Raw genomic sequence first — 26256 nt, forward strand, 5'->3', positions numbered from 1 at the left:
TTTTGAAATCAGTATACACTACTCCATTGAAACCAACCAGGTTATGTCCACGACTATAGAGAATGAAACTAGCGTATATGTAATAAACAACTAATTCATTGTCTTAAGTCAGAGTGTGATGCATTAACAAGTAAATGGATGCAGTAAGAACAAAATCAATTAGCATACATAAGAAACACACATGAACACCTGGATTTTTTAGATGGAAAGCCAATGTGGGAAAAACCATAATTGTTTTCGTCTCAGTATTCAATCGTCTCATAATAACAAGTGTTTACAAATTTTGTATTGGTGCAAACTTTTTCAGTATGCATGCATCTACCTACTAAAGGCTACAACCTTCTCTCATTTTCCAACTTCTACTGGAAGGGAGCTCCAACCCCCTAGCTCTTGCACTAGCTGATATGTTTACCATTACGTAGGCGCCAACCTATAGAATGCTACTACCTTCACTCTTCCTCCAAGGACCACATTTCAAAAAAAAATCTAGATACTCTTGGTACATAGAAACACAATATGAAGGCCATGCTTCATCAAATTTTCATACTCGACCTATTAGTAACATTGAAGCTAAAAATTAATCACCATTGCAATAACTCCATCGACCAACAACCAGTCAATCTAAATAGTCAGATCAGTGTCACCACAACATAGACCTGAACCCATAACACTACATCAACAATTAGAAGTAACTGCAACCTCAAAAATCACATGTCAGAATGTATACACTACTTCAGTGAAGCCAACGTGTATGTACACTCTACTTCCTTTAACCAAACCTGCATATGCCTCCAAAAATACTGAATCATAAAAACCTATGAATCAAAACTGTACCAACCAAAATATTCTTAAGATCTATTGTCAAATTACAGAGTTCTAGCTAGATACTAGAAAAGATCACCCTTCTTGCTCAATCAGTCAATCAATCAGACTCAATCTCCTTATACAGTCAATTCTACTTTTAGATCTAATAAAGAAATTATTGACAGACAGTAGTAAATCAACTTCACTGATTAGATAGATCAGTCATCTCTGAACAACAAGATTTTCTTCTGCATATGCTACTTGGAGGTGTCAAGCTAGCGTGTATACACACCTTCACCAAGGCAAACCAGTGTATAGATCTACAAATAATAACTTAAAACTTCACAACTATTCTAGACTTCAATCATACCCATATCATAACATTTATAGGATAAAACATGTGCTAGCATTCAAATCTAGCCTAAAAATTATCATATCATATAATGATAACACATTTTGAGTCCCATGTCCCTGATGCAACATTGTATCAAAAGGTGCATGTTGGAAATAATATTGAGAGGGGGTTGAATCAGTATTATAAATCAATATTTTTCATTTCCATAGTCAGATTTATATATGCTACTTCAGTGAAGGAAACTCGCATGTGCACGCAACTATTCTTAAGGAAACCAGCGTATATCTAGTGAACTTATGATTCGGTTAATGATGATCTTTAATTAATGTATCAGTACTTTATTAAGAATTAAATAGTAACCATGTGCAGTAATAACAGAATAAACCATCACACATAAGCAACACACATGAAATCCAAGATTTAAGGTGGAAACCCAATGTCGGTGAAAACCACCTGCTGTTGTCATCTCTGTCTTCTTTTAATAATAAGAAAATCTGTTTACAATCTTGTATTGGTGCAGACTCATACTACTACGTAGACTTCTACCTGCAGAAGGTTACAACCTTCTCTTATTCTCCAGCTTCTACTGGAAGGGAGCTACAACCCCCTAGCTCTTGTAGTAGACAATATGTTTACTAGTACATAGCTGCTAGCCTACAAAAAACTCCACTCTTCCACCAGGGACCCTGTTTCATGAATTTTTCAGACTGGATGCTCCTGACACATATCAAGACATATGAAGACCTTGACTCATCAATAACCCATCGGAAATTTAGAAACTTAAACTTCATCAACCAACATGCAGTTAATCTGAAACAATCAAATCACTATCATCATAACATTGTGCTTGAACCTAGAAACGTGTATCAACATTCAGAACCAAGAAAAACCTAAAAAATTCATGAGTCAGACTATATATGCTACTTCAAGAAAGAAAACCTGTGTGTATACGCTACTTCCTTCAGGCCAACCTACATATGTCTTTAAAGATTCTGAATCATAAAATCTCTGAATCACAAACTGTACCAACCAGCAGTGTACTGAACATCTACTATCAACTTACAGAACTTTTCATAGGCAGGAAACAAAAAACACTTCATCTTACTTATATAGTCATTCAAATATCAACCACATTATGCATTCAGATTTACAATCAAATATAAGAAGACTTCATTGGCAGACAATGGTAAAATAGTAGTTGCAATAAATTAGCAATACTGATATGATAGATCAGTCATCTTTGAACATCAACCCTTTCTTTTGTATACGCTACTTGAAATAACAAAACCTGCGTGTATACACCCTTTTGTCGAGACGAACCTGTGTATAGATCTGCAAATTTTGACTCAGAACTTTGCTGCAATTCCAGACTTCAAACAAACCCAGATCATGATAGATAATGAATAAAACAGACTCAAAACATTAGATCTAGCCTCAACCAATATCATATCATTCAAGAATAATTCAATTCAAATCTCATGATCCTGATCCAATATTGAACTCAAGGTGCACATAAATATTTCAGATCTAGTCCCAAACATAACTCTGCAACATAAAATATAGTTCAGATGGAGGTATTCCTTCGAATCTTATTCACTTGAACACATGTCCTTATGATCCTCTCTTCTTTATATAGTTTTTGGCCTTTCTTAAATATCATGAACCGAATCCACTTAGGAACAATACCTTGGATCAAATACCACGGACCGAATACCTCAGACTAAATACCTTAGGTCAATATCATGGTCCAAAGATACCTTCGACCAAAACCATGGTTTTCAACATCTACGCACTTTTCCTTCTCTGAGATTGTGTGTGTACGTTATACGCTCCTTTTATTTTGTTAACCCGCATGTACACATGGCTTGGACAATGTGAACTAGCATATACCTCTTAAACCACTATCTTTCTTGAATCTCTAGTGTAGAAATTTTGAATAATATAACACTTATTCACAGAGATTATCCTAATTATACACTATTTGCGGAATGCATGCATAATACATAACCTCCTCTACCATTGATCATCAATTTTGTGGAATTAAAAACAATCGCATGTGCACATTGAAACATCAATCACACATATCAACACAGTATGTAATGGGGAAAGCATACAGCTGAAAACCCCCAACTATCTGTATATTATAATGATAGAGAACATGTAACAATACATAGTACAATACTCCTCACAAGTACTCAGTACTATCTCCACCTGCTACACACAAACTAGCTCAGATCTGAACAAGTCATGGGTTCAAATCTCCTCCACTGTTTGCCTGCCTCTACTGTGAAATCCAAGTCGAGAATGGATTTGATCCAAGTTTGAATTCCCTTGGCTTGTATTGTGCAATCCTAATTGGAAATCTCAATCAATGATTGTGAAAATCTCATGCATAGCTATAGTCACAACTGATAGTAGTCTCACCCTTTCACCCACATCTAACACTTGTCTCCACTGAACTATCCATGCACTGAGTTAAATGATGTATTCTTTAGTTGATTTATGAGTTAATAATTATTGAATTAATTAATAATTAATTCACATCACTCATCACTAGTGTATTTGACAGTTAGAATAAATACAACTATTTCAACTAAGTCAAACTGAACACAACTCCATCAACTCCTCAATCAACTCCACCAAACTCAATCACTTGAGTTCTAACTGAAGTCCATCATGCAATAGCTCAACTAACCCATAGGAAAAGCGTATTTCCTTCTGGCAGTTGCATGTTCCACATCCGTACCTCGAACTGAAGTGCTGCAAGAGGATAAGATAATGTTTATAGTCCAAGTATTATTAAGAGCTAATAATATTCGACTATTCTATTTTTTGACTGGAAGTCTAAAAAATAGACTCCGCCCATATGTCTAAAAATAGAAGTCCATCTATTTTCATGAACATGACCAATCATCCATAAATAGAATCCTGCAACTCATAGACCATGATCCATATGTCTCAAAATAGACATAGTCTAAAAATAGACTTTGCGCCAAAAATAGCCCGCGGCCCACTTAGTGAAGGCAACTTCTTTTCACTAAGCTCGATCATCTTGTTGCATTTTCAACACTCCCTCTAAACAAGATATGGTTTATCTGCAACCCCTATCCTACCTCTATGGTATTCAAATTTGCTCCTGGTGGTCAAGATATCAACATCCTGATCCTTCGTGGGAATGTATGAAAGTAACATGATTCTCCGCTGCACACAATCTCTGATATGATGGTACCTGATGTTGATGTGCTTGGATCTATCATGAAATACTGGATTAGCCGAGAGTTTAATGTAACTTTGGTTATCACAATAAATCACAGTAGGCTCCAAGTGTGACCCGAACAACCCAACCAGGATCTTGCTCATCCATATAGCCTCGCATGTAGCCAAACTTGCTGCCATATACTCGGCCTCTGCTGAACTGAGTGCCATGGATCTCTACTTCCTGCTGTACCAAGAAAATATTGTCAACCCGATACTGAAGATCCCTCCAGATGTGTTGTTTCTGTCCGTTGGGCTCACTGCCCAATCTACATTCGTGAAGCCACATAGCTTCACCTCATCCTCCTATCTGTACCACGATCCATATCCCGATGTGCCTATGAGATAACGCAATACATGCTTACCTCCATGCATGTTGAACTTCTCCAGTATCTCCCGGGCATACTTACCCTGAGAAAAAAATAGTCCATCATTGCGCTGCCAAATTTCCAATCCCAGGAAATAATGAAGGAGGCCCAAGTCCTTCATCTCAAACTCCCTAGCAAGATCCTCCTTGCATGAAAGTATCAACAACTCATCTCCCGTCAAAATCAAATCATCTACATAAAGTAAAATGATCAACAACTTACCCTCCACCACAATTTGGTATAGGTTAGGATCCGCCTCACTCTTGGAGAATCCAAGTCCATTGAAATAACTGTCTATCCATGTGTACCAAGCACGAGGTGCTTGTTTCAACCCATACAACGCTCTCTTGAGCCTACACACATGTGACTCACTGATGAAGATCTCGAAACCTTTGGGCTGCTCTATGTACACGTCCTCCTCAATGACTCCGTTGAGGAACACAGTCTTCACATCCATCTGATGGATGTGCCACCCCATCTGCACTGAGAGAGCAAGAATCATCCGTATGGAAGAATACCTTGCGACAGGTGCAAAGGTCTCCTCATAATCGATACCCTCTATCTATGAGAAGCCTCGGGAAACAAATATTGCCTTGTACTTCTCCACACTCCCGTCAACTGCCTGCTTCACTTTGTAGATCCATCTCGAACCCACCACTGATTTCCCTTCGGTCTTGGGACAATCTCCCATGCACTGTTTCTGACAATCGAATCATACTCTTCCACCATGGCATCTACCCATGTGGGATCCTCCACAGCTTCCTCAAAAGAGGATGGCTCAGTCACGACACATTTTCTCACAAGAACCATGTATCCATTGTACCGATCAGGTGACTGTCTCTGTCTGCATTGTGTTGTAGGGGGTCCTACAACCTTCTCTGCATCTTGAGCCAGTTGCTCAACTTCTGTAGTGTGCTTCGCCCTCTAATGGTTGGCACTACATAAGTGGTCTCTTCCACTCCATGAACTTCATCTTGTGGCTGATCCACATCCTGAAGCTCATCCTTAGGAACTAATAGCTCCTCATCTACATGCAAGTGTGGCTCCCTCTCAAGGGAACACTTCATGGCTTTCTCCTCCTGAAATTTGATATCCCGTCACACAACAGTCTTGCGACTGTCTGGAAAATACACACGATAGTTGTGGGGTGTATCAGTGTACCCCACAAATATCCCAAAATCTGTGGTCAGCTCCAGCTTCTTCCTGGCATCCTTCGTCACATGCATGTAAATAGGAGAACGAAAAATCCTCAAATGGGAAATATCAGGCCTCTTACCAGAATAAGCCTCCTCAGGTGTACTCATGCCAAGTATCTTGTGAGGACAACGGTTCTGCACATATACTACAGTATTGCATGCCTCCACTCACAAGTGAAGGGATAGGGCCTGATCATGCAACATCGCTCGTGCAACACCCATGATCATTCTCTTCTTCTGCTCAGCAACCCCGTTCTACAGTGGGTTATGGGGAGCTATGAGCTCTCTTCGAATCCCTTCTGCGCTGGAGAAGTCCTTAAACTCGCTAGAGATGAATTCACCACCATTGTTGCTCCTAAGAGCCTTCACCTTCTTCCCCGATTCCTTCTCGACCAGTGCTTTGAACTCATAGAACTTTGATTATGTCTCGCTCTTCTTCTGCATGAAGAAGATCCAGCACTTTCGAGAGAAATCATCATCAAAGATCACATAGTACTTGTGCTTTGCGGTCTAAGCTACTGAGAATGGTCCACACACGTCTGTGTGAATTCTCTCAAGGATCGTTGTGGCGCAACTATCCTTCTTGTGAAAGGTGGATTTCACAAATTTTCCCAAAGTACACCCCTTGCACTGATCTGACTGCACAAGAGTGCCTTTAGGAAGCCCAGTAGAAATCTGCTATAGTATCTTCAAGGCTCCATGGTGAGGGTGGCCCAATCTCCGGTGCCACAGCTCGCCATCATCCCGGCTCACCAATCCTTTTGCCTTGCATTCCATTGTTGGGCAGCCATCTACATGCAATTGATAAAGTTTCTTGACTCGAACCCCTATCTTTCGGGTTTCTCCAGTTATGTTACTGTGCAGGAAATCCTTTCCCTCGCTGAAGACAACATCATATCCCTTGTCTTCTAACATCGCCACAGAGATAAGATTCTTATTCAATCTTGGAAAATGCATCACTTCCTTCAATACGAAGGGTTTACTAGACTCCCTCTCAAAGGAAATGATATCGATACCGGTCGCACTGTATCTACCATCATTGCCCATCTCGATGTGCACTCCAAGATCTTTCTCATCCAGATCAGAAAACAAATTTCGATCTCCTGTCATGTGAAATGACACACCACTATCCAAGAACCATACTGATCCCATCACACTTGATACCAAGCATGTGATCAGTAAAAAATCCAGCTCAAACTGCGAGGCTAAGGCCTCTCCCACTGCAGATCCAGTAGCTTGCTTATTTTTCTTCTTCTGCAGACAAATTGTGGCATAATGTGCGTGCTGATGACAATGAAAGCACTTCACCTTGGACATGTCCTGCTTCTTGCCTTTTGCACTCGAATGAGAAGCTTTCTTGTTCTTCCCCTTCTTTGCTTTGGCAGCCAAAGCGCAATTTTCTTCATCAGACGCCTTTGATGAAGATCCGTCCCTGATATTCTGCCTAATCTCCTCTTGCACAAGATAAGACCAAAGTCTCTCCCATCCTGGCAATTTCTCGCGACCATTGACAGAGTCCTGATAGGAATGCCAACTCTTTGGAAGACCAATGAGAGCCAAGCTCACCAAGTCCTCATCATTGATAGTCACCCCCATACTTCCCAGCTCATCCCAGCATTGGGTGAACTTCGTGAGATACTTGGGCATACTGTCTCCATTCTCACACTTAATGTTCCTGAGTTTATCCTTGAACACCAACTTCCTCTGGTCGCTCTTGCTTTGGAATAAATCTGTCAACACTTTCCACATCAAGTATGGAGAAGCCTTTCCATGCAGGCTGGATACAATGTGATCCTTCACGCCCTCCAACAGAATCCTTCGACACTTTGCTATCTTATTTTGCCAAGCCTAAACGTGAGCAGCATCAGTAGGCTTTAGGACCTCAACTTCTGTGAACTCCTTCAACCCATTGTCATCTAACACCGCCTCCATTCTGTCTTTCCATGTAATATAATTTGAGCTTCCTTCAAGGGCATACTCCAATCGCAATCCATTGAAAGACATTTCAACTTCGACACCAAGAAAACACTGTTGCAAATTCAAATTCCACTAGCTCAAAACTCAACCCCTTCTAATCTAAAATTTGTGAGAACAAAGTATTTCTCGTATAGAGATTGACTGTATGGGAATTTACTAGATATCTCACCTTCCCAAAGAAGGATGAATGCAGAGGTTACCTGGCCCAATTACAGACTCTGCCTGAAGAAATAAAATGTAATCACTTTCTGAATAATAGATCTGATGATCAACTTCGCTCTGATACTATGTAGAAATTTTGAATAATATAACACTTATTCACAAAGATTGTCCTGATTATACACTATTTTCGGAATGCATGCATAATACATAACCTCCTCTACCATTGATCATCAATTTTGTAGAATTAAAAACAATCACATGCGCACATTGAAACATCAATCACACATATCAACACAGTATGTAATGGGGAAATCATACAACTAAAAACCCCCAACTATTTGTATATTATAATGATAGAGAACATGTAACAATACATAGTACAATACTCCTCACAAGTACTCAGTACTATCTCCACCTGCTACACACAAACTAGCTCAGATATGAACAAGTCACGGGTTCAAATCTCCTCCACTGTTTGCCTGCCTCTACTGCACAATCCAAGTTGAGAATGGATCCAATCCAAGTTTGAATTCACTTGGCTTGTACTGTGCAATCCTCATTGGAAATCTCAATCAATGATTGTGCAAATCTCATGCACAACTATATTCACAACTGATAGTAGTCTCACCCTTTCACCCACCTCTAACACTTGTCTCCACTGAACTGTCCATGCACTGAGTTAACTGATGTATTCTTTAGTTGATTTATGAGTTAATAATTAGTGAATTAATTAATAATTAATTCATATCACTCATCACTAGTGCATTTGGTAGTTAGACTAAATACAACTAGTTCAACTAAGTCAAACTGAACACAACTCCATCAACTCCTCAATCAACTCCACCAAACTCAATCACTTGAGTTCGAACTGAAGTCCATCATGCAATAGCTCAACTAGCCCATAGGAAAATCATATTTCCTTTTGGCAATTGCATGTGCCACATCTGTAGCTCGAACTGAAGTGCTGCAAGAGGATAAGATAATGTTTATAGTCCAAATATTATTAAGAGCTAATAATATTCGACTGTTCTATTTTTAGACTGGCAGTCTAAAAAATAGACTCCGCCCATATGTATAAAAATAGAAGTCCATATATTTTTTGCAACATGACCAATCATCCATAAATAGCATCCTGCAACTCATAGACCATGATCCATATGTCTAAAAATAGACATTGTCTAAAAATAGACTTTGCGCCAAAAATAGCCTGCGGCCCACTTAGTGAAGGCGACTTCTTTTCACTAAGCTCCATCATCTTGTTTCATTTTCAACATCTAGAGTTTGGTCTGCAAGTTAGCCTATTGCACTATGAACTGCGTTTTACCAAAATTGAATTGACCTATGAGTGAGTTTCCATCAAGGACAACACTTGTATCATAATGCCAATAGTGCACAGGTTATTTCAGATCATATCATAACCATAGCCCTTACAAAAAAAGATATACTTTAGATAGAAGTATTCATGAAAATCCCTTTCACTTGCACACTTAGCCCATTGATCTTCTCCTCCTTATATAGTTTTAGCCTTTCTCAATACCTCAGACCAAAACAACACATATAAATTGTGGTATTTTAGGCATGATCAAATAATCGTTATTCCACTCAATATTGTGGGATAATACCATGGTATGGACCCTTGGTATTCATTTATCTTAATTTCCTTAATTTTTTATCTCATACGTGCATTTACTCTTGTGAACGTGTGTGCATATGTATATGCACTTTTTGTTCAGTGCACCCACTTGTATACGCTATTTGGACTAGGTGAACCAACGTATACAACTTAATACAAATGAGAACATTATTTTTCTTTAATTTCTTGATTCTGATCTGAAGTCCTTTGTTCCAACATCATCTTGTTCAGTACTATTTTCCTGTTACCTCAGAATTGACCTGTTACAATGTGACTTTCCCTTTATCAAATTTGAACTGACTTGTGAGTGGGTTTTTGTCAAGGAAAACACATGTACCATAATGCCAACAATATCCCCTTTTGGATTTGATGGCAACCATGTTAGTGTTGATTATTTCAAGATGTAGAACCTGTTCAATATATCAAGCAACACCAAGATACTCTTCCCCTTTGACATCAAGGGAAAAGGGCAGACCAAGATATTCTCCCCCTTTGAGATATACTATGCTGTCCATGCTCCCCCTGAGTACATGCAGAGTCTGCAGAGATATTTTTCAAAAGAATAACATGAATCTATAACTCAAATATGTGAGTATGACCTTCCTATAAATGACTAATACATAAATCAATCACCCAACCAAGTGGGGATATATCAAATGTTCATACATTACTGAAAAATTGAAATTATTACATCATCCTTCCCATGCATAGTGGGGGTATAAATTACATCAAATGTCCAAAAGGACTCATTAATAGACTATGATAGAAAGAGTCATATTATTACACCATAGGTCTTTACATGAGCCTTACAATAAATGATATGAATATCTGAGACCATAGTTGAATTCAACAACCATGATTCTGATAATACATAATTTTTTTGAAGGCTAATGCTCCCATTGAACCTGTGCTACCTGTGTATTGTCAACAATCCATTCATCAAGGTATATTCATCAACCAAATAAACAGTAATGAACAAAGTATATCAACAGACTATAACCATTAATATCACACTGAACACCCATGTCAGAAACTAATTTTGAGTTTGACCCACTATTTTTCAATTAGAAAAATACATACGCAACTGCAGCAATAGAAACTTGCCTATATACATGACTCTGCTTCATGAAACCCGTGTATAGGAAACATTCCTCATAAAACTTGTTTTTACAGCAGGATGATGCAGAAACTACTCCTAGATTTTGTCTAAGATATTCAAATGTTTCTATGGGAAGCAGTTTGATAAATATATCAGAAACCTTTTCTTTGGAGGGAACATACTCTAATTTAACCTTTTGTTCAAGAACTTGTTCTCATATAAAGTGGTACCTAATGGGTATGTTCTTGGTCTTGGAGTGCATGAGTGTATTTTTCGAAATACTAATAGCACTTGTATTATCACATAGAATGGATATGGGTGGAGAACATCTGATTTGAATATCTTGTAATGACTGCATCATCCAGAGTAGTTGTGTGTAGAAAGATGCAACAACCACATATTCCGCTTCATTTGTATATAAGGCAATCGAACTTTGTTTCTTGTTGAACCATAATACCAATCGTGATCCCATATAGAATGCACCTCCACTAGTGCTTTTTCAATCATCAACATTTCAAGCCAAATCCGCATCTGTATATGTAAGAAGAGTGAGATATGTATGTTTAGGATACCATAGACCAAATTTTTGAGTTCCTTGGAGATATTTGAATATTCCTTTTACAGCCTGAAGATATGATTCCTTTGGATTGGCTTGGAACCTTCCAACAATTCCTACTGCATGCATAATATCTGGTCTGGTACCTATTAGATAAAGTAGACTTCCAATCATAGATCTGTAAGCTGGTGGATTCACTATAGGAGATTCATCATTACAACCGATATTGCTTCCTATTACCATTGGAGTACATACTAGTTTGGAATCTTCCATTCTGTACTTCTTCAAAATCTTCTTGAGATATTTAATTTATGAAAGAAAGATGCCATATTTTGTTTGTTGTACTTGTATACCAAGAAAATAAGTTGGTTCTCCAAGTAAAGACATTTCAAACTCTTGTTACATAATAGAAGAAAATTTTTGACTCAGATTCTTCATTACTACCAAAGATGATATCATCAACATAGACAACAATAATTAGCAGTTTATCATTCTCAATTTTTGTATATAAGTTGATGTCTACAAATCCTTTTGTGAAACCTTATTGTTGAAGATATTTGTCAAGATGATAATACCATGCCCCTGGATCTTGAATTAGTCCATCTAGAGGCTTTTTGACTTTGCATACAAGCTTGCATCGTTTCCCAGAATGAATCCTTGTGGTTGTTCAACATATACTTATTCTAAATTTACATTAAGAAATGCAGATTTTACATCCATTTGATACACCTTTAATTTTCGAAAACTTGAGAAAGCAAGAAACATTCTTATGGCTTCAAGTCTAGAAACTATTGCAAAATTTTCTTCAAATTCTATACCTTCTTGTTGAGCATACCCTTTATAAACATGTCTTGCTTTGCTTCTAATAACCTCTAAATTTTCATTCAACGTATTCTTGAATATCCATTTTTTTCCTATAACATTTTAATCATGAGGCCTAAGAAATAATTCCCAAGTATCATTCTTTTCAATTTGGTCAAGTTCTTCATCCATCGCCTTAACCCAACATTCATATTTGCTAGCTTCATTAACATTTTCTGGTTCTATGGAGGATAGTAATGCTAGATAACTAGAAGCTCCTACAAAAGTTCTTCTTGTCTGTACTCCAGACCCCTTTTCTCCTAGAATTTTAGATTCTGGATGATTCTTTTGAACATACATGGATGGAGCCTTTTCCATGTCAGTTTTATCTTCTTCTGATGCTTCATTTGTTTCTTCCTCTATGTCATTTTGATTTGATATCAGAAATAATTCACCATCTTCAACATTATCATATTCCTTTGTTGATTTCACTTGTTATGTATTTCTGCATGCTTCATCGAGTATAACATCAATGCATTCAACAATTTTTTGAAGTATATTATTATAAAATGTGTATATTTTACTTCTAGATGAATAACCAAGAAATGTCCCTTCATCTACTTTGGGTTCAAACTTACCAAGTTTTTCATCAGTGTTTCTGATGAAACATTTTCTTCCAAAAACTCTAATGTGTTTTACAGTAGGGGGCTTACCATACCAAAGTTCATATGGAGTTTGATCACGATTTACACGAACATGAGATTCGTTGAGAATATTTACTACAGTATGTGCAACTTCACCCAAGAAGGTGTCAAGAGTTCCAGATTCATCAAGCATAGCTTGAGCCATTTGTTGAATTGTTCTATTCATTCTTTCCACTACACCATTTTGTTGAGGAGTTCTATAAACAAAGAACTGTCTTTTTATTCCATGTTGTTCACAAAATTCAAAAAATTCATCCGATATGAATTCTCCTCCCCGATCAGATCTGAGACATTTGATTTTTAGATCTAATTTGTTTTCAACTAAAGCTTTGAAGACATTAAACTTTTCAAATGCTTCACCTTTATTCTTTAGTAAACCAATCCAACACATTCAGGAAAAATCATCAATGAATAAAATGTAGTATTCTTCTCCACGAGGTGAATTTTTCCTTGTTGGCCCACACAAATCAATATGAATGAGTTCAATAGGATTACTTGCTAATCCTTCTTTGGCATTGAATTTAACTCTAGTTTCGTTATCGAATTGACATGGTTTGCAGATGGTGTTTTATGGGATGATGATATCTGGAAGATCACAAACTGCCTTGAGCCTGCATGCTTTTCTTATTTGAGAAATTCTTAGATGCCCCAATCTTTTGTTGCATAATCGGTTCTCTTCTACTTTTCTTAGATAGAAACATTCTTGACCTCCTTTTAGTATATATAGATTTCTTGGATTTCTTATACCTTTGATTATGTTATTTTCTGTGTCAAGCTCACAAACCACACATTATTTTGATTGAAACACAACTTCATTTCCTTGATCACACATTCGACTAACACTCAACAAGTTATGATTTGAACCATAAACATACATAACACTTCCAGCTTTAACCTTTTCTTTTAAATAAACAAAACCCTTATCCTCAATGATAGCGGGTGTGTCATTTCCAAAAGAGACATTCTTTTACTTTTCTAAATTTTTGTAAGAAAGGAGTTTATCTTTATAACCTATCATGTGTTTAGAGAATCCGTTGTCAATGTGCCACTGATTTTGTTGTCCTTCTACAGATAGAGCTATGCCACATATTTGTTTACATTTTGGCACCGGTGTGGCGCGACGGTACAGGTGTTGTCCTTGATGGCAACTCACTTTGGTGACAGATCTCAGTTCAGGTGCTCAGAATGAATTAAATCTTGTATACGCAGGTTCACCTTGCTGAAGATGCGTATACACGTGGGTTATACGTTCAAAGGTCACGTATGTGTATACACGCACTTTTATGCACAGAAAAGCGCGTACATGGTGGGAAACTTATTTTTGGTCCGTGGTTGTTAGTCCTTGGAATTTGAACCTATGGTTTTGGACCATGGTATCTCGTCAGAAGTGTTGACCCCAGGTTTTGGGCCCTTGGTATTGGTTTATTATGGTTTTGGACCGTGGTATTGTGGAAGGGCTAAAACTATAAAAGAGGAAGGAGATCATGTGGCAAAGTATCATCTGATTTATTGAATATTTGATATCGTGCTAGATCTAGAATACTGGTGATTGGGTTATGGTGCAGATCTAGATCTAAATGAAGGAGGAACCTGAGCGCGAGAAGGATAAGGACTATTGATGGATCAAAATCTCAAGGCTTGAACATTGGTATCTCTGTATGATTTTGATATGTTATATGTGGCGCACTCTTGATCTATAAATCTGGGTTAACTAATGTCTGAATGTTTAAAAGAATAAATTATCCTTTATAGATCTGTACGCAGGTTCAGTGAAGTGCAGGTGCATATACACGCTTTTTCTGTGAATGAAAGAAGCGTATACGCAAGTTGGTTGTGGTACAGAAGCGTATACACGCAGATTGATGAATAGTGAAGTAGTGTACATATCTTGATTTATGTTCTAGATGCTTCCGTTTTATTGCTGCAGTGTTCTGGGTTCAAAATTGGTGTTTGATTACAGTTACTGTGTTCTGGGTACAACTGACAGAGAAGTGTTTATTTGATTCAGTTTTTTATTGGTGAAAAGGGTTTGGTTGATGCAGAAATACTTGATGTTTGATTGATATTCTTGTGGATCCAGTCTGAAAATTAATGAAACGAGGTCCCTGAAAGCAGAGAGAAGGTTGCAGTCTTCTGCAGGTAGGAGCCTGCGTACTAGTATCTCAAGCTAGTACAAGAACTAAGGGGGTTGGAGCTCCCTTCCAGAAAGTTGGAGAACGAGAGAGAGTTGTAGCTCTCTGCAGGTTGCAGCCTGTGTACTGGTAAAGACTGCACCAGTGCAAAACATTATAAAGAGAAGTTTCTAATTAAAAAGAAGATAGAGACGATTTGCAGCAGGGGGTTTTCACCCACATTGGGTTTCCTCCTTATATCTTGTGTTCATGTGTGTGACTGTCTTCTGCTCTGTTTCACTGGTTCTAGTACTGTTTCTTTGCTTCTGATTCACAGATTAATAACTGACATATGAAAGATAAATCAAATTATAAGTCTGCTTTATATACGTGTTTTTCCTTATCTGAAGTTTCCTATATACGCGGGTTTTATTAACTGAAGTAGCGTATATTATCTGAAGTTGAAAAAGGAAATATTTGTCTTGATAATACTGATTCACCCCCCCTGTCAGTATTATTTCCAACAATTGGTATCAGAGCAGGTCCTTCTGAAGAAGCTTGATCGCTTGAAGGAAGATCTTTCATCATTAGCAACTACGAGAGGGAAGCATCAATCAGGCCACCGGTATTTGACGAGACAAACTTCTTATATTGGAAGGTAAGAGTTACTGCCTATCTTCAATCTCTGGGTACAGAAGTCTGGGACATCATAGAAACAGGGTATACTTTTCCATCAACTACCCCTACAGATCCAACTGAGAAGAAGAAATATGAAACAAATGCAAAGGCGGTCAATACTCTTCTAGGATGTCTATCTCAATCGGAATTCATGAAAGTTATGCAGTTAAAATCAGCAAAAGAAATATGGGACAAGATTTTCCTAAGCTATGAAGGAGATGATCAGGTAAAACGAGCAAAACTTCAAACCTTCAGGATTCAGTATGAAAATCTCAAGATGTATAATGATGAAAGTGTGGCTAACTATTTTCTTCGTGTAGATGAGATTGTTAATTGTATGAAAAACTTGGGAGAAGAAATAAAAGAGGTTGTTGTGGTCAAAAAAGTTTTAAGATCTTTGTCACCTAGGTTTGAATCTAAAGTTTCTGCAATAGAAGAAAAGGAGAATCTACAAAGTCTTAAAATGTCACAACTACACGGAATTCTTATTGCTTATGAAATGAGGAAAGGAGGTCCATCAGACAGGAGAGAAGCTGCCTTCAAGGCTTCAGGCAAAGGAGAATACTATGAATCAGGACACGTGTCAGAAGAAGAAGAAGAATCAAATTTTGTCAAAAATCTTCAAAGGGGTGCTGGACAATTTTGAGGTAAGTTACCTTTCAAGTGCTTTTCTTGTGGAAGTGTAGGTCACTATGCTGCCAAATGTACTCATAAGGATAAGATTGACAAGGGAAAGGAACCTGTTAGATGGAACAAGAAACAGAATGCAAACAAGAAAAGCTATTACACTCATTAAGATAGTGATGGTATTTCAAATAGTGACGAATGTTGGGTTGTGTTATATTCTTTCCACGTAGTTAATAGGGGGTTTGAAGGGCACCCGTAACCCCACTTTATGGGGTCCGGGGCAGCACCCCGGAAAATTTTGGTTTTGGACCATATGTTAGGTTGGGCGGACCCACCTATGGTTTTGTGCATGATTTTCGCACATGTTTTTTGGACGCGATGGTTTTCGGTCCATGGTATTGGACGCGATGGTTTTCGGTCCATGGTATTGGATGCTTCGGCATGTATAAATATGTATTGTAACATTGAAAGGAACATAATGAAAAATCAAGCTGGTAGTCCCGGTTTTGGGATCCAGGGAAAAATCTCTGTGCATATGTCTTTTATGGGTTATGCTCTCGCATTGTTTATTTTCTTTGTTTAAGAATTCGTATGCATGTAATTTCTGTATAGGGTTAAAAGCTACATTTGGTATCAGAGCTGTTTTGGCTTCAAGGGGACGCCTTTGTTGCTGAGAGGGTTTCGCTCGGGCCTGTGGTAGACCCTATTCAGTGGGAGATGTGCGAGATTGATTCTGGTGGTGAAAGAAGATGGAGAGCAGTGGAAAGATAGAGATTGAGAAGTTCAATGGTCAGAATTTTGAGTTGTGGAAACTCAAGATTGAGGATCTGTTGGTGGATAAAGATCAGTGGATCGCGGTAGATCTGGGTACTAAACCATCGGGAGTGACCGATGAAGAATGGAAGAAGTTGGATCGGAAGGCAAAGAGCACAATACGATTGTGTGTCTCGGATTCAGTATTGCTGAATGTATCAAGGGAAGCTACGGCAAAGGCTTTGTGGGTCAAGTTAGGGACTTTGTACCAATCTAAGTCTCTGGTGAATAAACTGTTCCTGCGGAAAAAGCTGTATAACCTAAGGATGAAAGATGGAGACTCGGTGACAGAGCATCTGAATGCGTTTAATACTGTGGTAAGTCAGTTATTATCTGTTGATATTAAAATTTTAGATGAAGATAAGTGCATCAGTTTGTTGTGTTCTCTACCAGATTCGTGGGATAGTCTGGTTATTGCAATAAGTAGCAATGCAACTGCTTTGCAGTTTGATGAAATAGTCTCAGCCTTGCTGACGGAGGAGATGAGACGGAAAAATATGGACAACTAGAATGGTGATGCCTTGTCTGTACGAGGACGGTCCCAGAACAGAAACAAAAATAAGTCATCGAGTGGGAGATCTAAATCTAGAGGGTGATCTAAATCTCCAGGAAATCCTACAAAGGCGGTGTGCTGGAAATGTGGAAAGGAAGGGCACTTTAGAAGGGATTGTAAATCTAAAGCTCCTGATAAAGGAAAGGGATCTGATGATGCTCCTTCTGCAGAGGCGAAAACCACCTCAGATGAAGGTGGGGATGTGTACTTGGCTTCTTCAAGTACACATGTAGATCATGAGGCATGGTTGATTGACTCAGGTGCATCCTTTCACTTCACTCCCCATAGAGAGTGGTTCTGCGAGTACGAGAAATACCATGGTGGTGATGTCTTCTTAGGAGATGATAGGAAGGCTAGAATCATTGGTCGGGGAAAAGTAAAGTTGAAGTTGCAAGGTGGAAGGGTTAGAACACTTCCGGGTGTTCTACATATTCCTTCATTGGCCAGAAATCTGATTTTTGTAAGCAAGTTGGATGATGCAGGTGTAAAGACGGTGTTCGAGAAAGATACCTGCAAGATGGTTCGAGGAGCATTGATATTAATTTGGGGAGTTCAGATTGGAACTCTGTACAAGCTGCAAGGTAGCACTGTTGTTGATGGGTGCAATAGTTCTATGGTTCCTGAAAATGGAGTAGAGAATCTAGTGGTCTCTGGAGAGAAGACCATGTTGTGGCATCAAAGGCTTGGACATATTGGAGAGAAGGGCCTTCGAATACTTCATGGTAAAGCTATGGTAGAAGGTATGAATAATAGCTCTCTGGATTTTGATTTCTATGAAAATTGTGTATATGGGAAGCAGAATCGGGTGAGTTTCCCCTCTGGTGGTAAGAGGACGAAACAGATATTAGAGCTTGTGCACAGTGATGTGTTTGGACTTGTGAAGGTTCCATCACTGGGTAAGTCTGTGTACTATGTATCATTCATAGATGACTTCTCAAGGAATACATGGATATATTTTCTTAAGAAGAAATCTGAAGTCTTTGACAGGTTTAAAGAATTTAAGGCTCTGGTGGAAAATCAGACAGAGAAGAAGATAAAGGTGCTGAGCACAGATAATGGTGGAGAATTTTGCAGCAAGGAATTTGAAGAATTTTGTAAGAAGTGTGGTATAGCACGGCAGAAGACTACTCCATATACACCTCAGCAAAATGGAGTCGCAGAAAGAATGAACAAGACGTTGATGGAAAGGGCAAGAAGCATGCTCAATGGTGCCAGGTTAGGACATGAATTCTGGGTAGAGGCGGTGGACATTGCATGTTACCTAATCAATAGATCACCTTCATTAGCGTTGGAGGATAAGACTCCACAAGAAGTATGGACTGGTAAGAAACCATCTCTTTCACATCTAAGGGTATTTGGATGTGTTGCATATGTACATGTTCCAAAGGAGAAACGAACCAAGTTGGATAGTAAATCTGAAAAGTGCATCTTTATTGGGTATAAGGATGGTTTAAAGGGTTATAAGCTTTGGAACCCAGTCACACAGAAGGTTGTGTACATCCGAGATGTGTTGTTCAGAGAGGTAAAAGATGTTATTCAACATGAAGTCCAACCAAAGGAACCTGAGAAGATAGAGTTTGAGCCAAAGGAGGAAGAATCAGACTCTGTAGCAGAGGAGGAATCAGAAGATGAAGAGCCACAAACTCCGGCTGTGAGAAGATCCGTTCGAGAAAGAAGGCAGCCAGAAAGGTATAGTCCATCTGCTTTCAATTCAAATTTTGCTTTGTCTGTTACTGATAATGATCCCAGAACTGTGAAGGAAGCAGTGGATTCAGAGGATAGAAAACTCTGGAAAGAGGCCATGGTCAATGAAATGGCGTCTTTGCACAAAAATGAGGCTTAGGATCTGGTGGAGTTTCCGGCTGGAAGGAAACCCATTGGCAGCAAATGGGTGTTCAAGAGGAAGACAAATGCGGAAGGAAAGGTGGAGAAATACAAAGCTCGGTTGGTAGCAAAAGGTTATTCCCAGGTGCCGGGAATTTATTTTGGTGATATTTTTTCTCCTGTTGCCAAGGTAACTTCTATTAGATTACTTTTATCTGTTGCTGCTGCTTTTGATTTTGAGGTAGAACAGATGGATGTGAAGACAACATTTCTTCACGAGGATTTGGAAGAGGAAATCTACATGAAGCAACCTGAAGGCTTTGCGGTGAAGGGTAGGAAAGAACTGGTATGCAAGTTAAAGAAGTCTCTGTATGGGTTAAAACAGTCACCAAGGATGCGGTATCAGAAATTTGATACATTTACATGCGGACTTGGCTTCACCAGAAGAAAAGCAGATCATTGTGTGTATTTTAAATTAATTGGCGACCGTATTATTTATCTGGTCTTGTATGTGGATGAGATGTTGCTGGTTGGAAATGACAAAGAAATTATCCAGGATTTGAAGACCCAATTGTCCTCCAAATTCGACATGAAAGATCTTGGTGCTGCAAAATATATTTTGGGCATGGAAATTAAAAGAGATCGGTCAAAGAGGAAGCTCTGGTTAAACCAGAGGAAGTATGTCCAGACAATACTCCAGAGGTTTAATATGCAGGATAGTAAACTGGTGAAGGTTCCTATTCCTGTAGGTGTGAGGTTATCTGCTGAACAGTGTCCCAAGACACAAGAGGAGGAAGAGGACATGTCCCGTGTTCCATATGCAAGTGCATTGGGTAGCCTGATGTATGCAATGGTCTGTACTAGACCAGACATTGCACATGCAGTGGGAGTATTGAGCAGGTTTATGTCAAAACCTGGGAAGGAGCACTGGACAACAATGAAGCGGGTTTTGAGGTATTTGCGTGGCACTAGTGATTATGGTTTGTGCTACCAAGGAAGACCAGGATTGGACAGAGTGTTGGATATTCATGGCTTTGTTGATGCAGACTGGGTTGGAGATCTGGATCAGAGAAGATCTACAAGTGGGTATGTGTTTAACCTATTTGGAGGTGCAGTCAGTTGGATGAGTAAGAAACAATCTGTAGTGGCACTATCAACTACAGAGGCAGAATACATGGTAGCCACTCATGCAAGAAAGGAATCAGTTTGGTTGTAGAGATTGTGTTCAAGTATGGGGTTAGTACAGGGAGCTATAAGAATAGACTGTGACAGCCAAAGTGCAATTTTCTTGGCAAAGAACCCTGCTTATCATTCAAAGACAAAGCACATTGATGTTCAATATCACTTTGTGAGGGATATGATAGAAGACAGAAAGGTGTTGCTGGTAAAGGTGGACACTTTAAAGAATACTGCAGATGCATTGACAAAATCTATGAGCTCTGAGAAGTTCTCTTGGTGTAGAGAAGTAATGGGAATCTCAGGGCTGAAAAATGACTAAGCTCTCCTATGGCCCCCTATGGAAAGAAAACAACAAGTGGGAGATTGTTGGGTTGTGTTATATTCTTTCCACGTAGTTAATAGAGGGTTTGAAGGGCACCTGTAACCCCACTTTATGGGGTTCGGGGCAGCGCCCCGGAAAATTTTGGTTTTGGACCATATGTTAGGTTGGGCGGACCCACCTATGCTTTTGTGCATGATTTTCGCACATGTTTTTTGGACGCGATGGTTTTTGGTCCATGGTATTAGACGCGATGGTTTTCGGTCCATGGTATTGGATGCTTCAGCATGTATAAATATGTATTGTAACATTGAAAGGAACATAATGAAAAATCAAGCTGGTAGTTCCGGTTTTGGGATCCAGGGAAAAATCTCTGTGCATATGTGTTTTATGGGTTATTCTCTCGCATTGTTTATTTTCTTTGTTTAAGAATTTGTATGCAGGTAATTTCTGTACAGCGTTAAAACCTACAACGAAGATGAACGAGGTTATGAATATAAAATTTTAATGGATTTTGAAGATGATGACTACATGGATGCTATAGATGTAGAAGGTTTTTGTGAAGAGATGACTAATCTCAAAATCTACTTAGAAGAGAAAAGTGCAATTATTGATTCTCTACAATGTCAACTGGCTGAAAGGGAAAAACATATTGAAAAATTGGAATGTGAAATTGTTTGTCTTAGAAAGGAGATTAAAAAAACAAAAGCTATTAATCTTAAATTTTTTAAAGGATCTGAAAATCTGGATGAGATTATCAATGTGCAGCGTTCTCCACTAATCAAGACAGGTCTAGGATATAATGGAGAAACATCTCAAGCTTCTACCTCCAAAAGTTATCTTGATGCAGCAAAGATGAGCGAGCAAAGGCCTAATAGAAATCATCAGGTAAATCAGGAACAGTTTACCTCAAGAACGAATAAAGACTATCAAGAAAATCGGGGACAAGCTACCTTAAGGACAAACAGAAGCTACAATCAGCCACACGTAAAATCTTCCCAATTTGCCTCAAGAATGGATGTCAGTAGGAACTACAATCGGTTGGATGATAGATTTGATAATCACAGGAGTTTCTTCAATGGCCAATGTTTCTCTTGCCATAATTTTGGTCATAAAGCAGCTCAATGTGTTGCCTATAAGACAATCATGACTAGATAAGCTCAAAAACAAAGGAATATGACTGGAATCACGAAAACGACTTATAACAACTTTTCGGCCCTTGAAAATGAAGTTGAATGTTCTATTTGTAATAAATTTGGTCATGAAGATTCTGAATGTAGGAGCAGGTTTTGGAAGACAACTCAGAAGGAACATACCTCAAGTGCCAGAACATGGAGAATGAAGGAACCACAACCAGAAAGATGTGGGATAACCTTCTATGCAGAAGGACAGGAAAATCTATGGTATATCGACAGCGGATGTTTGAAGCATATGACAGGGGATAAAGAAAAACTTGAATCATATATTGCATTAGAAAGGGGAAAAAAGGTGTCTTTTGGAAATGATATCCCTGCAGCCATAAAAGGAAAAGGCACTGCTCAGTTGAAAGAACAGGTCAAAGTTGGAAATGTTTTGTATGTTGATGGATTGAAGCATAATCTACTAAGCGTTAGTCAGATGTGCGATCAAGGAACCAAGGTAATATTTCGATCAAATGGATGTAGTGTTCATGATCTTGATACAGGAAAAACAGTGATCAAAGGCAGAATAACTCCAAATAATCTATACATATTTGAAGAAGGACAACAACAATGTTATTTGAGCAAGGATGATGAACACTGGTTATGGCACCGGAGGTTGGGGCATCTAAGCTTTTCACAAATAAGGAAAGCTTGCAAATATCAGGCAGTTCGTGGTCTTCCAGATATCAAAATACCAGACAACACCATATGCAAATCATGTCAGTTTGGTAAGCAAACTAGAACTAACTTTCCTGAGAAGGAAGGATAAGCTAGCAGGCCTCTTGAGCTAGTCCATACAGATGTATGTGGTCCGTTTAGGACAAGGTCACCTCGAGGAGAAGAATACTTTATATTATTCATTGACGACTTCTCCAGGTTTGTTTGGTTAGGATTTATGAAGCACAAAGACGAAGCATCCGAAAAATTCAAATCCTTCAAAGCCTTGGCTGAAAATGAATCAGATTACAAAATTAAGTGCCTCAAGTACGATAGAGGTGGGGAGTTTACCTCAAATGAATTTTTCGATTTCTGTGAAGAACATGGAATAAAAAGGGAATTCTCTACGGCTAGGACTCCTCAGAAAAATGGAGTGGTGGAAAGGATGAACAGAACAATCCAACAAATGGCTCGTGCTATGCTTGATGAGTCTGGAACTCCCCAACCTTCTGGGGTGAAGCTTCATATGCTGCGGTTGTTATTCTAAACAAAACAAATGTCCGAGTGAACAACACTCAAACTCCTCTTGAGCTCTGGTATGGTGAGACTCCTTCGATAAAGCATTTCAAAATTTTTGGGAGCAAATGCTATATTAGGAATACTGATGAGCAGCTTGGCAAACTTGAACCTAGAGCAGATGAAGGCATTCTCCTTGGTTATTCTCCTCACAGCAAAGCATATAAGTGTTACAATAAAAGACTTGGAAGAATTGTTGACATCATTGATCATGCAGTGGTTGATGAAAAAGGATACATCCCTAGGCAAGTGAATCATGAAGATATCGATGAGGATGAAGAATACTCTCCAAATCAGACAAATGATGATGAATAACCTCAAGAGGCACTAGAGGGATAGACAAGGATAGAAGAGAAGACTCCATCCAGGTACGTTCAGAAGAATCATCCAGAATCTCAGATTTTGGGGCAGAAAGAAGCAAGTGTACAAACTAGAAGAACAATTGCAGAAGCCTCAAGCTATTTGGCATTACTCTCTTCCACTGAACCACAAAATGTAAAAGAGGCGTGCAAAGATGAATGTTGGGTCAAGGCAATGGATGAAGAACTTGAGCAGATCGAAAAGAACAACACTTGGTAGTTGGTTCCTAGACCAAAAGATAAGAATGTCATAGAACAAAATGGATCTTCAAGAACAAGTTAAATGAAAATGGGGAAGTTATTAGAAACAAGGCCAGGCTTGTTTGTAAATGGTATGCTCAACAAGAAGGAATAGACTTTGAAGAAAAATTTTCTCCCGTTGCTAGACTTGAAGCCATTTGAGTATTCCTTGCTCTCTTAAGCTTTCAGAAGTTCAAAGTATTTCAAATGGACGTGAAGTCAGCCTTTCTGAATGGAGACTTAGAAGAAGAAGTATACATCGAGCAACCAGATGGTTTCATCCTTGGGAATGATACAAATCTTGTATGCAGACTTAAAAAGGCTCTCTATGGGCTTAAACAAGCTCCAAGGGCTTGGTACTATCGTTTGGATAAATATCTTCATTAACAAGGTTTTTCAAAAGGATCAGCAGATAGCAATCTCTATATAAAAGTTGAAAATAACAAATTGCTAATACTTGTTGTGTGTGTAGATGATATTATCGTTGGAAGCAATGAAGAAGCTATGAGTCAAAGCTTTGCCTTGGTGATGCAGAAAGAATTCGAAATGTCCTTGCTTGGAGAATTGACATACTTTCTTGGATTGCAAATCCAACAAAATGAAGGCGGTATCTTCTTGTCTCAAACCAAGTACCTCAAGAAGATTCTGAAGAAGTATGGCATGGAAGATTCAAAACCAGTATGTACCCCCATGGTTACAGGATGCAGCCTCAGTGCAAATGATGAATCAACAGTAGTGCATCAACCAACATATAGATCTATGATTGGAAGTATACTTTATTTGACAGGTACCTGACTAAACATCATGCATGCAGTGGGAATAGTTGGAAGATTTCAGGAAAATCCAAAGGAAACTCATCTTCAGGCAGTCAAGAGAATCTTCAAGTACCTTCAAGGAACTCAAAGCTATGGCTTATGGTACCCTAGAGATACAGATCTCACACTTCATGCTTACACAGATGCAGATTGGGCTGGAAGCATGGATGACAGGAAGAGCACAAGTGGTGGTGCATTCCTTATGGGTTCCAGATTAGTATCTTGGTTCAGTAAGAAACATAGTTCGATTGCCTTATCTACAGCTGAAGTGGAATATGTGGCTGCTGCATCTTGTTGCACTCAACTTCTTTGGATGATGCAAACCTTGCAAGATTTTCAAATCACTTGTACTCCACATGTCTCTATCTTATGTGATAATACAAGTGCAATAAGCATTTCAAAGAATCCTTTCATGCATTCAAAGACCAAGCACATACCTATCAAATATCACTTTCTTCGGGAACAAGTGCTTGAGAAAAAAGTCAAGTTGGAGTATGTTCCTTCTAAGGAACAAATTGCTGATATCCTCACCAAACCACTGCCCAGGGAAACTTTTGAATACCTCAAACAAAAGCTGGGAGTAGTTGATGCTTCATCTTGCTGTTAAAGCTTGTCTGTTTCAAATAAAAGTTGGTGTATGCGAGTTGGATGAGGGGAATCCACGTACATACGCCGATTTATGCAGGTGTAGTCGCGTATATGGAGGTCTGAAGAAAATCAACAAGGACATACTCTGGTGGAATAGATTCTGATATGGGTATGTCAGAGACCATCAGACACAGGTTCAGGGGGAGCAGATAATCTTCTAATAATGCATTGTTGGCATTACCTTAGAAGCTCTTGGTTCTAGCTGTTTTTGGTTCAGGTGGATCAGCTGCAGAAAGAAGAACAGAAGGGGAACATGGTTGCTAATGTATACAGTGATTGTCAGATGTTGATAGTAGTTATTGGTTATTTGCATAGTCTTGATATTTCGTCTCTATGTCATGTATATCTCTTTTTTATCAAGGTCATGTAACGACCTATTTTGGTTTCCCCACTATGCCTGGGATGATTGATGCAATTGGTTGTCATATGTAAATTTCTTATGTATCCCACTTGGTTGGGTGATGGTTGTATGTATTAAGTCTTTTGGTGATAGGAAGGTCTTTTATGATGTATACGTCATGGTTCTTCTTGAAGAACACCTTTTTGCAGATATTGCCTACAGTTAGGGGGAGCATGTTCAGCACAGTAGAGCAGAGATATCAGCATGCACTCAGGGGGAGCACAACCCTTTGCCCTTGATGACAAAGGGGGAGAATGACTTTGAGGATCTTGGGATTGCCATCAAGTCCAAAGGGGGAGATTGTTGGCATTTTGGCACCGGTGTGGCGCTATGGTACAGGTGTTGTCCTTGATGGCAACTCACTTT

The sequence above is a fragment of the Pinus tabuliformis genome, chromosome 8 (genome assembly GCF_031772625.1).
Source record: "Pinus tabuliformis cultivar Carrire ecotype Pingquan chromosome 8, CPIR1, whole genome shotgun sequence".
In the NCBI taxonomy this organism is placed as follows: domain Eukaryota; kingdom Viridiplantae; phylum Streptophyta; class Pinopsida; order Pinales; family Pinaceae; genus Pinus; species Pinus tabuliformis.